Here is a 14,834-nt window from a genome sequence, read left to right as displayed (position 1 = left end):
AGTGTTCTTTTAGTTTGCGGTATCCGCATATTTAGGAACATTCACAGGCAATATTTCTTTGCCCAGCTGAGTGGTCAAATAATTCATGATTTTCTTCTGGGTAGCAAGACATCGGCCATTGAGTTTAAAGAAAACATTGCATTAGTGGCCACAATCAGGCCTACTAAGCATCTGCTTAAAATGGTGGCGCTGAGTGCAGATGGCAGGCAGAGTAGCAAGCGCCTGTCTGAAGATCGAAACCAATAAACATTCGTGGTTTAGTTGGGCTGTAGTGCAGTGAAGAAATGCCCTTCGTTTGAGGACGACATTTAGATCTTGAGTGTCTGGTTTGGATGACTGGATCTCATGGACGACATCCCGACTATAAAAGACCCGGATGGATGACTATGCTGGCTACCCTGTGAGACCCTCAAACACAGCCGGGAAGGGGAGAGCCAGGGGGCGCGGTTTTGGGGGGACCTCGGGGAGGGGGTATTGGGGTGGTGGGGTGTAGGAAGTTGGCTCTATATATACTATCTCAAAGTAAGAGATAGTGTGCACAGAGTCCAAGGGTTCCTCTTCGAGGAAAGATAGTGGCAGAATTAGATAATTCTAATGCTTTATTTTGTGGTAGTGTGGTCGAGCAGTAGGCTTATCAGAGGGTAGTGTTAAGCATTTGTTGTACACGTACACATACACAGGCAATAAATGAGGAACCCACACTCAAAGACTTAACTCCACCCCAATAGTTTTTATATAGAAAAAAATATTTTCTTAATTTATTTTTAGAACCAAGTTCAAGATTTGTAGTAAATATATAAAATGCAAGGTACTCCACACAGGTAAGTTAGGAACTTTGAATTAGAGCAATAGCATACACAGTTTTTTTTAAAATGGCAATAAGCTATTTTAAAATTAAACACTGTGCAAAAATCAACAGTTCCTGGGGGAGGTAATTAATGGTTAGTTTGTCAGGTAAGTAAGACACTTAAAAGTCTCAGTTCCTGGGCATAGGCAGCCCACTGTTTGGAGTTCAAGGCAACGCCAAAGTTACCACACCAGCAGATCAGGGCCGGTCATGTGCACAGGTCAAAGAGGTGCCCAAAACACATAGGTGCCTATGAAGAACAGGGGTGCTCCGGTTCCAGTCTGCATACAGGTAAGTAACTGTGTCTTTGGAGGGCAGACCAGGGGGATTTTGGAGAGCATTGAACGGACACAAGTAGGCACACAAAACACACCCTCAGCGGCACAGAGGCGGCCGGGTGCAGTGTGCAAAGCAGGCATCTGGTTTGTAATTGAAATCAATGGAGGGACCCGGGGTCACTCTAGCGGTGCAGGACAGGGCACAGGGGGGCTTTTCAGGCCAGCCACCGACCGGGTTAGGCAGAGGTTCGGTTCCTTCTGGTCCTGCGGGTGCAGTGCTTGGTCCAGGCGTCGGGTTCCTTGTTACATGCAGTCACGGTCAGGGGGAGCTTCTGGATTCTCTGCATGCATCGCTGTGGGGAGCTCAGGGGGGTTGTCTCGGGCTACTCACGAGGTCGCAGTCGCCTGGGAGTCCTCCCTGTAGTGTTTGTTCTCTGGAGCTCCAGCTGGGGGTGGTTAGGTGCAGACAGTGAAGTCTCACGCTTCCAGTGGGAAGAGTGAGATCTTTAAAAGTTGCAAGAAAGTTGCACAGTTGTTGCTGGTGTTGAGCAGAGCCACTGCTCACGGGAGTTTCTTGGTCTTTTGGTTCAGGGCAGTCCTCTGAGGCTTCAGAGGTTGCTGGTCCCTGTCGGATGAGTCGCTGTTGCAGTTTTCTTCGAGTCAAGAGACAGGCCGGTAGGGCTGGGGCCAAAGCAGTTGTCGTCTCTGCAGGGCTTTCAAGTCAGCAGTCCTTCCCGTTTCACGTTGCAGGAATTTGATTCCCTGGGTTCTTGGGTGTCCCTAAATACTAAATTTAGGGGTGTGTTTAGGTCTGGGGGGCAGTAGCCAATGGCTACTGTCCTGGAGGGAGGCTACACCCTCTTTGTGCCTTCTCCCTGAGGGGAGGGGGGCACATCCCTAATCCCATTGGGGGAATCCTCCAATCTCAAGATGGAGGATTTCTAAAGGCAGGGTTCACCTCAGCTCAGGGCACCTTATGGGCTGTCCTGACTGGTGGGTGACTCCTCCTTGTTTTTCTCATAAATCCCACACTGGCATCAGTGTGCATTTATTGTGCTGAGCAGTTTGATATCAAACTTCCCAGATTTCAGTGTAGCCATTATGGAACTGTGGAGTTCGTGTTTGACAAACTCCCAGACCATATACTTTTTATGGCTACCCTGCACTTACAATGTCTAAGGTTTTGCGTAGACACTATAGGGGCATAGTGCTCTTGCAGCTATTCCCTCACCTGTGGTATAGTGCACCCTGCCTTAGGGCTGTAAGGCCTGCTAGAGGGGTGACTTACCTATGCCACAGGTAGTGTGAGGTTGGCATGGCACCCTGTGGGGAGTGCCATGTCGATTTAGTCATTTTTCTCCCCACCAGCACACACAAGCTGGCAAGCAGTGTGTATGTGCTGAGTGAGGGGTCCCCAGGGTGGCATAAGACATGCTGCAGCCCTTAGACCTTCCCTGGCATCAGGCCCCTTGGTACCAGGGTTACCATTTACAAGGGACTTACCGGGGTGCCAGGGTTGTGCCAATTGTGGAGACAAAGGTACAGTTTAGGGAAAGAACACTGGTGCTGGGGCCTGGTTAGCAGGGTCCCAGCACACTTTCAAATCATAACTTGGCAAAGGCAAAAAGTCAGGGGGTAACCATGACAAGGAGGCATTTCCTTACATGGGGCCAGACTGTGGGGGGAGGGGTGGAGGTACAGAGGGGAGAGGGGGCTCGGGGGTCCAGGAGGTGGGGGGAGCAAATTTGTTGAGTAGTGTTTGCAAGAACTGCCTCCTGCAAACAAACACGGAGCCAGAGAGGAGCCCTGCATGTGAGATACAAGAACCATAGACTGCCACTGCAGCCAAAGAGTGGAGCAACAACTACAAGGCTAATCTCCTGGGACTATCATTCTGATACCACCTGTTATCTGTACTGTTAGGGTAACCAGCATCTGGTGCCCCAGACAGTGTGGGTATAAAGAAGTCAAACCCAAGAGACCACCTGAGAGCCTAGATTTGGGGGGTGTAAGAGGGACTTTAAGGTAGCAAACAAAGTGAAGGTGGTGGCCTATTTGGGGAGAGCCTGTACCCAAAGTAATTGATCTGGAAGGGTGACAATCCGCTGGTGAGACCAGGGACGGGAGGTGAGCCAATAGAGCGGTCAGAGGCACTTGAGGGTTGAAATTTGGGAATCATCCACACCACAGTTCGCAGACAGACCAAGTGGAGGCGACCTGTGATTTGCAGCCTCGATTACATCAAGCACCCTAGAAGTATACTGGTGACAGGAGATCTACATGGCAAAAAAACCACAAACATTGTTAGAGATAAGTCTAAGGGTCCAGTTGACCAATAAAATGTACTGACATGCATTTAGTAGGGGGGATAGGAGAAAACACCAGCCTCATATCGAGACCTAAGTTACAGGAACTGGGAGTGAAACTGAGCTATCGGTGAAAGAAAATCGCAACTTCGGTAACCTCAGCAGAAGTTAAATTGAAAGAACACATTGATGTTATTAGAACACCACAGACGGACAACAGAACATCTTCATGCCAGTGCTAAAGTCTTTGAGGGCAGGTCCTGTCATAATATAGGACTGGTAAGATTCCCAAAAGAAGGTAGACAGTACAAATGTATCATGCATTTGTTGAAAACTTTGTGATCGCCATCATGAAAACTGGCGATCTGTTTACAAACTTAGTAGTGGATCAGGCACACTGCATGTCTGGCCTTCCGCCAAAACCAGTGGCTAGACTGCAACTGATCATAGCATGTATGCTGAATTATAGTTATCAAAATGCTACCCTAAGGGCATCTGCATGCTCCAGTGATTTTTGAAAACCAGACAAATATGGTCTTTCCATTCTGTACACAGGACATACAAGCCCTGCAACATACTTTTTTTGCTCAGTGTCTTTTTATTGGCAATTTTTCATTTTTTAAGTACAGCAGATGTGTATTAACAGCAATAATCCATGTGTTCTTCAACATTTTCCATCATAACAGAGACTCACCAAATTAAGATCAGAGAACAATGGTGCATTAGTGTCAGTTGACTGGAAGTATTTGTGAACTATGATTAATCCAGGGGAGTTGGATGTAGGAAAAGCCCTCTTTTGACATGGTCACCCCTCCCACATTTTGCTTGGTTTCAGGTGCAATTTCAACTGAAAGTGCACTGGGTTCCTGCTAACCAGGACCCCAGTGCCAGATCTCTTCCTCCCCTCTAAACTGCACAGTCATTTTTCCCAACTGGCAAAACTTTACGACCCACTGCAAGTCCCTATTAAATGGTACCCCTGGTGCCTGTGGAAATAAGGAGAGTGCTTAAGGGCTGCAGCACAAATTGTGCCACCCTAGGTGATCCCTCACCAAGCGCATGACAAGCTGCCATTGTAGTCTATTTTTTGGTGCAGACAAAGGTGAAAACATGACAGGGCACACAGCCTGTGTGCCATGTCCCCTAAACACACTGCATGCAATATATGTAAGTCACCCCCTAGCAGGCCTTACAGCCCTAAGGCAGGGTGCATCATATTACATGTGAGGGTATCTCAGCAGGAGCATATTTGCTCATTCAATGTCTGTTGATTCTCAGACATAGTAAGTGTCTAGGGAAGCCATTTTAAACACATGTGCTGGACAACAGTCACTACAAGTCCCCAGCTAAATAATGGCTTCTCTGAAAATAGAGATGTTTGGTATCAAACATCTTGGATTAATAAACCCTCACTAATGCCAGTGAGGGATTTATTGATAACTGCACCCAGAGGGCCCCTTAGAGGTGCCCCCTGAAAACCTACCAGCTACTAATGGGTTGACTGACTGGTCCTGACCAGTTCAGCCACCATAGTTGTTTCCCAAGGTGAGAACTAACGCTCTTGAGGGCCAGAGACAAAAGCCTCATTTGGTTGGGGGTGTTATCTCCTCGCCCAGGCAGGATGCACATTCCAGGGTGGAAAGCTTCAAGGGCCTAGTCACCTTTGTAATGGTGACTAGACCAGGTCTCTCCACCCTCCCAACGAAGAGGTCATAAGAGTGTAGTCACCCTAAAGGTTGTCGGCCCATTGGCTACCTCCTGGCACTCCCTGAAACGCCCTGAATTCAGTATGTGTCACCCCTGAACCCTAGAATTCAGTTTCTGACGACCTAAGAAGACACGATGTAGCAAGCTGGCTCTGTATACACTATATCAAAAGGAGCTCTAGCGTGCGCAGAGTCCGGGGGTTCCCTGGAGGCTTAACAGAGGCTAAAGTAGATAATACTAATGCTCTCTTTTGTGGTAGTTTGGTTGAGCCGGTCAGCTTATCAGAGGGTAGTGCAAAGCATTTTTTTGCACTCACACAAGCAATAAACGAAGCACACATTCAATGACTAACTCCAGGCCAATTGTTTTTATATAGCAAAAATATATTTTGTTACTTTATTTCTAGAACCACAAGATTAAAGTTGCAGGTAAGTACATTTGCAAGTAAGTATCCAACATATGTTTCAATACCACTTTGTTTCAATTTGGCAAGTTATACGGTTTTTGAATAAATAGCAATAATCTGTTTTAAAAGTTGACAGTGCAATTCTCAGGAACAGTCCTGGGGGGTAGAAAAGTTAGCACAGTTTCGAGGTAAGTACAAGACTTACAGTTCCAGACTCCGAGGGTTATCATGCACGGGTTGGGGTTCAAGATAACCCCAAACACCCACCACCAGCAATACAGGCTGGCCGGGTGAGGAGGTCAAAGTTGAGGTTGATTTAGCATTGTCTTCTATGGAGACTGGGGGCACTTGGAATCAGGCCTTGGGCACTTGGAATTCCAGGTAAGTACCTGTGTCTTAGGAGGGCAGACCTCAGGGGGGGGGGGGGTTGGGCACAGGTCAGCACCAAACACACACCCTCCGGGGTGGCTGGGTGCAGGATGCACCAATAGGGGGACCCCTGGGGTCACAAAGATGCTGCAGGTGAAGTCCAGTGGGTCTGTTCCATGAAACCTAAGGCTGGACAAGGAGGAGGGCCGCCTGCTGGACGTTGCTGCACCGAAGGTTGAATTCTCCATGGCCAGGGAGATGTGGATTCCTGGGTACCTTTTGGTGTCTGTAATCTTTGTCCGGTTCTGTCAAGGTCGGGGGGATCCTCTGGATTCCGGCTGCAGGAGACATTGTGTTGGACGGGAAGGATCAACCCAGGATGGGCACTTGCTCAGAATCGCCTGGGGACCAGCTCTAGTCAGTTGGGCCAACTGGATACGGGCCGTGGGAGTCTGGTGCAGAGAGGGCAGGACTTGCGGATCCAGGCTGGTTCTGGAGTCGTTTGTCAGTTTCCTTCTGGACAGGGCCACTGTCCATGGGAGTTCTTGGTCCTCTGGGGTGTAGGCAGTCCTCTTGAGTATTTTAAGAGGTTGCTGGTCCTGCAGGATGCATCTCCTTCTGGTTGCAGTGCTTCAGAAGCTGGAGACAGGCATGTAGGGCTGGGGCCAAGTCTGTTGGTGTCTTCAGTCTTCTCTGCTGGGGGTCTGCTTAGCAGTCCTTTTTCTTCTTTCTTCCCCCTGAGGTCACCAGGAATCTGATGAGCTAGGTTCAGGGGAGCCCTTAAATTCAGGTGTTAGAGGGCAGTAGCCAATGGCTACTGGCTCTGAGGGTGACTACACCCTTCCGGTGTCCACTCCCTTTGGGGAGGGGAACACAGACCTAACTCTATTGGTCCCTGTCCTCCAAACCAAGATGGAGTATTTTGCCAGGAAGGGGGACAGGGTCACTTTAGCTCTGGACACGTATGGGGTGGTCCCAGCTGAAGTGGTCACTCCTCCTTGTTTTCCCAAATTTTCCTGACTGACTTACCGCCAAAGGTGGGGCTTCATCCGAGGGGCGGGCATCTCCACTAGCTAGAGTGCCCTGAGGCACTGTAACAAGAGGCCTGAGCTTTTGAGGCTCACTGCCAGGTGTTAGTTCCTGTAGGGAGAAGGTGTGAAGCACCTCCTCCCAGTGCAGGCTTTGTTTCTGTCCACAGAGAGCACAAAGGCTCTCACCCCATCTGGTCGGAAACTCATCTGGAAGTGGCATACTGGCACAGACTGGTCAGTCCTGCTCTAGAGGTTTGGTTAAAATCTGAGTGCATTTTTCAATAAATCCAACACTGCATTGTGGGTTTATTGTGCTGGGAAGTTCGATACCAAACTTTCCAGACTTCAGTGAAGCCATTATGGAGCTGTGGAGTTGGTAATGACAACTCCTCCCCCCCAGCCCATATACTTTAAATGGCCACACTGCACTTAAAATGTCTAAGAATGGACTTAAAAACTGTAGGGCCATATTGCTCATGCAGCTATGCCCTCACCTGTGGTATAGTGCACCCTGCCTTAGGGTTGTAAGGCCTGCTAGAGGGTTGACTTACCTATGCCACACACAGGCAGTGGTTTGTGGGCCTGGAACCCTTAGAGGGAAGCCATGTCAACAGTCTTTTTTTTTTTTTCCCCACCAGCGCACACAAGCTGCAAAGGGAGTGTTCATGTGCTTGGTGAGGGGTTCGCCAGGTTGGCATAATGCATGCTGCAGCCCTTGGGGACCTTCCCTGGCCACAGGGCCTTAGGTACCATGGGAACCATTTACAAGGGACTTGACTGTGTACTAGGGGTGTTCCAGTTATGGGAACAATGGTACAGGTTTGGGACAGAACAATGGTGCTGGGGCCTGGTTAGCAGGATCCCAGCACACTCTGAGGTCAGCATCCATATCAGCAAAAAGTGTGTGTGGGGGGGGGGCGCAACCATGCCAAAACGGGACACTTTCCTACACAAGGACACAGAGGAGTTGCACCTGCAAAAGAGGTAAAGAAGCAGCATCTGACTTGGTACAAGCCCCACCAGCCTGCCTGCTGACCTTGACTGACTCTGCCTGCAGCTTGCTTGTCCCAAGGACCAACTCTCATTGAACACCATTGGGCACTCATCGCCTTACTGCACCCAGCCGCCCCAGTGCTGCCCGGCGTGACCTGCTGGTGTGGTTCTGATCAGTGTCCAGTACTTACTTTAACTCTCTGAGATTGGCCTTGTGAGTCATTGTTAACCGTGTGTTTGCTGACCCTTGTTTTCCTCAATAGGTCACCACTGAAGAACTCTGAGAATTGCATTGAATTTACTTTTTTTTATCTGAAAAGTATTTATGCTTGAAAAAGTACTTACCCGATTATGAAGTTCTTGGGTTTGAAACCTCTATAAAAAGAAGTTTTATTTTCTAATTTAGTATTAGATTTGTTCTTTGAATGTGTCTCATTTAATGCTTAGCACTACCCTCTGATAAGCCTAACTGCTAGTCGACACTACCACAAAATAGAGCATTAGTCCGATCTACTTTTGCCTTTGCAAACCAAACAGGGATCCACTGGACTCTGCGCGGTGTACTTCTTTTTAGTGCACCATATAGAGAGCCAGCTTCCTACAGGGGAGAGGGGTAGTTGTAGCGTATAGGTGAAAAAGGGGAGGGGCTTCCCCAAGCTCGTGTACCATAGATATTTCATTCAAACAAATGGAGTGCTGCAAGCCGGGGGAGAGTAAAGCATGTCTGCTCCAGACATGGGAAGTAGCGTATGAGGCTGCCATACATGTGTGAATTTACCGTCTGTGTTGATTATCTTTGGGCTCTCTGGAGAGTATTCTAGAGGGTGCTAGATCCTGATTGGTCATGAGTCAAATTTGGTTCTTTTTACAAAAGGACAAGGATAGGGTATATGAGTGATTTGACTAGCATTATAGCCTATGGGAATTATTTTTTTTGTTCTTACTGCTTTTTCATGTACTGTGGGACTCCCACTTCGGGGATGATTCAAGCATGTGAATTTATTAAATATACCAATACTGGATAAATGTATTTACAGGTAAGTAACTTGTTTTCTTATTGCTTTTGTGAACAACCCACTCTGATATGTTGTGTAGATGGGCTGCCTGGTAGTATTCTAGAAGGTTGGGGTAAATAAGCCCACACCGGTTGCAGGGTAGCATCAGGATTGTGTTTGAGAACTAAGGACACTTTCCACCCCATATAAATGAGTGTATGTCTCGTTGAAGATGTATGAGGTCTTCCTGTGGGATCGGGGTAGGGAGAGCTTAAAAGTGATAAAAGATTTGGGGGAGAAGAGCAATTTTGGCAGTGTTTAAGTGGCCCAATCAGGACACTTGTAGTGGCTTCCAGCAGGGGAGCTGTTCCAAAACTGATTTCCAGCACTGCAGCCATTTAGCCACCATCCATGTTGCTAGCGATGTTGTGATGTTTACTCCCAAGTATTTTATGGAATGAGATACCCATTGGGAGGGGATGAGGGATTGCAGTGCTGGGATGTCAGGTGGCGTTATAGCTAAGTTTAACACCTGGAACTTAGCTAAGTTAATTTTGAAGATAATGACTTTTGTGTGTGCAATCAGTGTCCGCACCAGTGCCGTGAGGAATGTTGCAGGTTGAGTGAGGGTTAGTAGGAGGGCGTCTGCAACAAAGCAGTTTTATGATTTTGACCCCCAAAGGGAATACCTGTGATGTAATTGGCATGTCGTATGGTGTGTGCTAGAGGTTCTACTGCGAATGCAAAAAGAAGAGGTGATGGGGGCAGCCCTGTCGAGTACCTCTCCCTAAGGGGATAATTAGGGTCAGGTGTCCATTTATGCGCAGACTGGCAGTTGGTGAAGTATAGGATACCTGTATTCTGGTGATAATTTTTGGGCCTAGTCCAGTTTTTAAGGAGGACTGCTTACAGCTACCAGCTAGCCCTATTAAACGCCTTCTCCACATGAAGGCAATATGGAATAGCATGGCAGTGAGCTTTCTCCAACAAATGAGCAATATGTTGAAAGTTGTCTACCCCTGTCTGTTGCTTATGAAGCTAACCTGATCTGGGTCTATAAGCCCTGAAAGATAGAATTCCAGACCATTCATCAGAACTTTGGTAAATAGTTTGGAGCTGGTGTTCAGTAACTCAGTGGGGCGGTAGGAGACATAGAAGGCGGGGTCCTTACCTGGTTTGAGAATTACAGCGATATCTGCCTCAGACATTGTGGGGGTCAGTCCTGTGACATTGTTGAAAGAGTTAAACATGACAATAAGTGGTCTTGAAGTTGGGAGTAATTTCCAATAGAAAGCCATTGGTAGGTCATCTGGCCAGTGTTTTGCCAAGATGGAAGCTCTTCAAAGCACGTTGAAGCTCTTGGAGGGTAATGGGGGCTTCTAGTAGGTTAAAGTGAAGTAGTTCTAGCCACTCCGTTACACCCCACTATGTAGTCCGCAATGGCAGCCTGAGGTGTGTTCTCACTGTGGTATAAAGCGCTATAAAAGTCCTGGAATGCCTGTTGCTTTTCTCGCTCAGACCCGTGGCCCAGGTACCTGTACAAGTCTGGATTTTGGATACATGGGCTCATTGTTGTCAGAGCTTCTGCAGTAAAAGGACTCCCACTTTGTTGCATCCCTCATAATTTTGTTGCCTAGGGGCCAGCAGTGACCACTCCGCCTTGTTAGTGCAATGCACCTGCAGCTGGCCGCGTACGAGGGCCTGCTGCCGCTTGTTATGCTGAGAGGGGGCTGCATTGTCGAGACGCTCCAGGTCTTTTATGTCCTTGGCAAAGCCTGCTTCAACCAACCCTGCCTTCCATATCTGAGCAATAGAGATGGTAGTGATGACACCTCTGATAGTAGCTTTGAACCCATCCCTCAGGTTTTGATTGAAAGTGTCTGGGAGTTCATTAGAAACCAAGTAGTGTGTTATTTCTTTCTGTATTCCTGCCACATTCACAGGATCTTGCAGTAGCTGCAGGGGTAGTCGCCAGAGTAGGCAAGGTTGAGTCACTCCTTCTCATGTAGCCCATGTCGATTCTAAGTGAGCGTGGTCTGAAATCTGTTTATCTGAGATGAGTGCACTGTTGAGGTCCCTAAAGCAGAGTGGGTATGGAAAAAATAGTCAATACAAGAGTTTGATTGATGTACATGTGAGTAAAAGGAAAAATCCCAAGTTCACAGGTGTTTACATTGCCAGGCATTTATCAAGCCCATGTCTTTAAGGTCCCATTTAAGGGCTGTCAACGTTGCACCAGTTCCCTGAAAAGAGGTGGAATTGCGGTCAAGCTCAGGATCCCTGATTAGATTAAGATCGCACCCAACCACCATGTTACCCTTAGTGTGCATTAGATAGTTTTTTAAAGAGGGTTGTGAAAAGTTTCTCCTGAGTTTGGTTAGGCATTTACACATTCAATAGGGTGATGGGCCAGGAGCCTCGTAGCACGTAGTTTCAGGAAGCAGACATTTTCGTCCCAGCCCACTCGCGGGACCTTAGATTAGAAGGTGGATTTGGTGGCACTCTAGGCCCAGTGAGAAATCAGGTATTTGGGATTTCATGTGCGGGGTATCCTTTTGGAGAAGGTGAGTTTCTTGTAGGAATAGAACATTCGGGTCTTGTTGGAGGAGGTAGCGCCACACCTGCTTTCTGTTAGTCGGTGCATTAAGACCTTGCACATTGAGAGTGAGTAGTTTAACCCCTGTGGAAGCTGTCATGTGGTGTTTGCACAGTCAGTGCTGTGAACGTGGGAAGAAACCTAGAGGATGGTTAGGAGCATCAGATGTAGAAGCCCCCTTGGGTATTCTATGCTAGGCATCCCAGCAGTAGGGCGACACTGTCAGCGGGAGCGAAGGCCAGCCCAATAAGTGTGAGAGTTTCCCCCACCCTGATCAGCGTGTTCATGGCTGAGGATTGCGATCTTGTCGGGAGGAGGTGGGGTGTGTGAAGGAGGTTCCCCAGAGGCACCAGGCGATCTAGGGAAAAAAGATTTAGGTTAACCATGCAAACATTATAAGTCCAGTGGGGCCAAAACAGTTGACATGATGTGGTATAGCCTGGGAATCGATGAGCCAGCCATGCAGATGTCACTGCCCTAAAGTCTGAGTTCGTGGGGGGGGGGGGGCATACCAGTCCCCAGGGGGCCTCAGCCACCCCAACCCCATGGCATGTAGCTACCACGGTGAGCTGGGGTTTGCAGATGCTCATACACAGAAAGGGTAAGTGATAAAGGAAGGCATGAGAGTGATGGCCTAAGGCATGGAAGCCAGGGAGTTGCTCTGTAAAATCAGGGACATAGTCTCTAGTCTAGGAAGCCCCCCGAAGGAGGTAGAGGTGCGACTAACAGTAAAGATGCCAAAGTTGCAGAGGGCCATCTTACAGGAGATTACAAAGGTTTCTGATGTGTGTGAATGAACCTTCCTGCTTAAGATTTTCCCGACGTTGAGGGGGAAGGTGTTGGAGATCTCTCCATGTTGTGAAGGTATTGTATTATATAATTTTTGGTTTCACAAGCCAGTATTTCTTTTTTTCATTTGGATGTACCTTCAGAGAGTATCTTTGTCCAGGATGGTCATTGAAATTTACAGGTCAGGGAGCTGGGGTGAGTAGGGGATATCCGTTGAAGGTGGTAATCACTTTAAAATACGCAAGCTCTTTGAGGGAGCAAATGGTTCTGCATTTGCCTTCCCACTCAAAAATTAGGGCAAAGGGGTGGTCTACTGGCAGCGGACATTAGGCTCCTGGAATTTAGTAGTGACTCGTCTGAAATTCCTGTTGTGCTATAGTGTAGTTGGAGCAAAGTTTTGAAATAGCTAGATGATGTGGCCTTGATACTCAGGGTCTGCATTCTTTCGTGACACTCACAGGATTGCCTCTTTTTCAACAAAGAATGGCACCCATGTCAGGATATCTGGAAGGGGAGTCAGGGCAGCCAGGGATCACCGACACTCAATGTGCCCTGTCCAACAAGAGTGAGGGGGACGTCTGGGTCACTGTAAATGACCTGTAGGAGGTCAGCCGTTAGTCATGATATTGGTGCCCTCCCGTCCCCTAGGAACTCCTCGGATGGGATGCTGTTCCTCTGGCTTTGGTTTTCAAGGTCCTCTTGTCTCAATTGTAGGTCAGTTTGTTGGTCTTCCAGTGCTGCTATCAGACACTAGAGGGCTTCCTGATCATCTGTGCGGCTGTCCAGGGTATTGTCCAGGTTGTTTACTTGTTGACCTAGCCCATCAACATTGAGTTTGAGATCATGTATACAAGATTTGAATTCAGCTTTGAAAGAAAATTTCCTTTCAAAGCTCCTTGAGGAAGCCATCTACGTAGGCCTTGCTGATTGGATGATTGGAGCTGGTGTAGCATTACTATGTCGGGGGGTGGGGTCATCGCTGGTTGACATCGCTGATTTATGCCACAGGGAGGTGACTGAGACGTCCTTTGTCAGGGCACAAGAAGTATCTTTGATGCTCTAGCACAGGGCATGACAGGGCACTAGGATAGCGTTGGGTGTTATCCCCAGTGTCAGATCTGAGGATCCCAAGAAGCCAGCCAGTGGAAAGGCACTGTTGCAAACCAGAGGTGCCACCAGAGAGAACGAGGGCGCTCTGTGGAAGGCACTTGGATCACTGTGCCCCTCTGCAGTGGGTAGTATATCACTGTCCACAGATACCCCGTAAGTAAGAAGGTACCATCTTTCTAGCATAGTTACCCCCATTTTTTGCCTGATGTCAGTACATTATATAGTGCTCTCTCTCTCTCCTCTAAATTTAGTTGCTGGTGACCTTCCCCCCCCCTCCCCCCAAGATGGCATACTGGTGCACCCATGAAAGTCCCTAGTACATGGTACTTAGGTACCCAGGGCATTCGTACACCAGGAGTGTACCATTGGGTGCAGCATGTGTTGTGCTACCCATGGTAGCCTATGCAAACTGTCTTCAGGGCTGCCATTGCAGCTTGTGTGAAATGGTGCATGCATCTTTTTACCACCAATATAGGATTTATCCTGGTCACTGCACTTAGACACTATAAGTCACCCCTATGGTAGGCCCTTCAGCCCAAGGGCAGAGCGCATGTCCCTAAGTATGAGGGTACCCCAACAAACCCCAAAGTCCATTCCCTGGGCTTTGTAAGTGCGGGAAAACTATCTTAAGGTATGTGGTGGACACTGCTCAACATGAGTGGTCCAACTACATAATGGTTTTTCCACACCTAGGCATGTTTAGTATCCAACATGTTGCAATCGTGTAACTACACCGATTCCAGTGCTAGTTGCATGATCCCCTGTACTTTAGAGACTCCTTAGAGGATCCTCCAGTTCTACCTGTGCAGCCTTATGGGGGTCTAGCTGCCAGCCGATGCTACTACCTACCCCCGACACTGATCTCCCATCCTGCTGATAAGCCTAACTCGCAGAGGAAGGCAGAACAAAGGTTTTCCTGCCAGGGAGAGATGCAACCACCTCTCCCTTTGTGATAGGTGTTTCCTGTCTGGGGTGGGGTGGCCTCTGAGCACCACCAGACTGCTTTGAAGGGCACATTTGGTGCCCTCCTTGCATAATCCTTGCAAGATTTCTGCAACATCCGTGCCTGTGCATCCTCCAGGGTCACAAAGACCCTGTTTGCATCCAAGAAGCAAAAAAAAAAAAAAAAAACTCCTTTGGAGTGAAGGAGTCACTCCCCTGCATCTGCACGCACCTCAAGACGCTTGGATTTAGGTGGCTATGCAGCAATTATCCTTTTGGATCTGAGTGTTGCATTCAATACTGTAGATCATAATACTCTCCTTCAGAGAATCTCTCGGTTGGGTTTTACAGGGACCCCATTTCAGTGGCTCTGACTTCCTGACGGACAGGACCTTTCAAGTCCTTGATCGATCTTTTTTTTCTAAACCTCTGCCTCTCAGTTGTGGGGTGCCACAGGGCTCCTCT

General features: G+C 48.2%; 1 protein-coding gene across 2 annotated transcripts in view; it reads left to right on the top strand.

Annotated features, from left to right (window-relative positions):
• The window catches only part of TLK1 (tousled like kinase 1), a 618,148-nt gene that overhangs the window by 315,429 nt on the left and 287,885 nt on the right, over positions 1-14,834 (top strand). The gene's annotated exons all lie outside the window — the stretch shown is intronic.

Source organism: Pleurodeles waltl, chromosome 3_1 (genome assembly GCF_031143425.1).
Source record: "Pleurodeles waltl isolate 20211129_DDA chromosome 3_1, aPleWal1.hap1.20221129, whole genome shotgun sequence".
In the NCBI taxonomy this organism is placed as follows: Eukaryota; Metazoa; Chordata; class Amphibia; order Caudata; family Salamandridae; genus Pleurodeles; species Pleurodeles waltl.
Note: the sequence above shows the minus strand (reverse complement) of the source record. Positions and strands in the feature narration are given on the sequence as shown.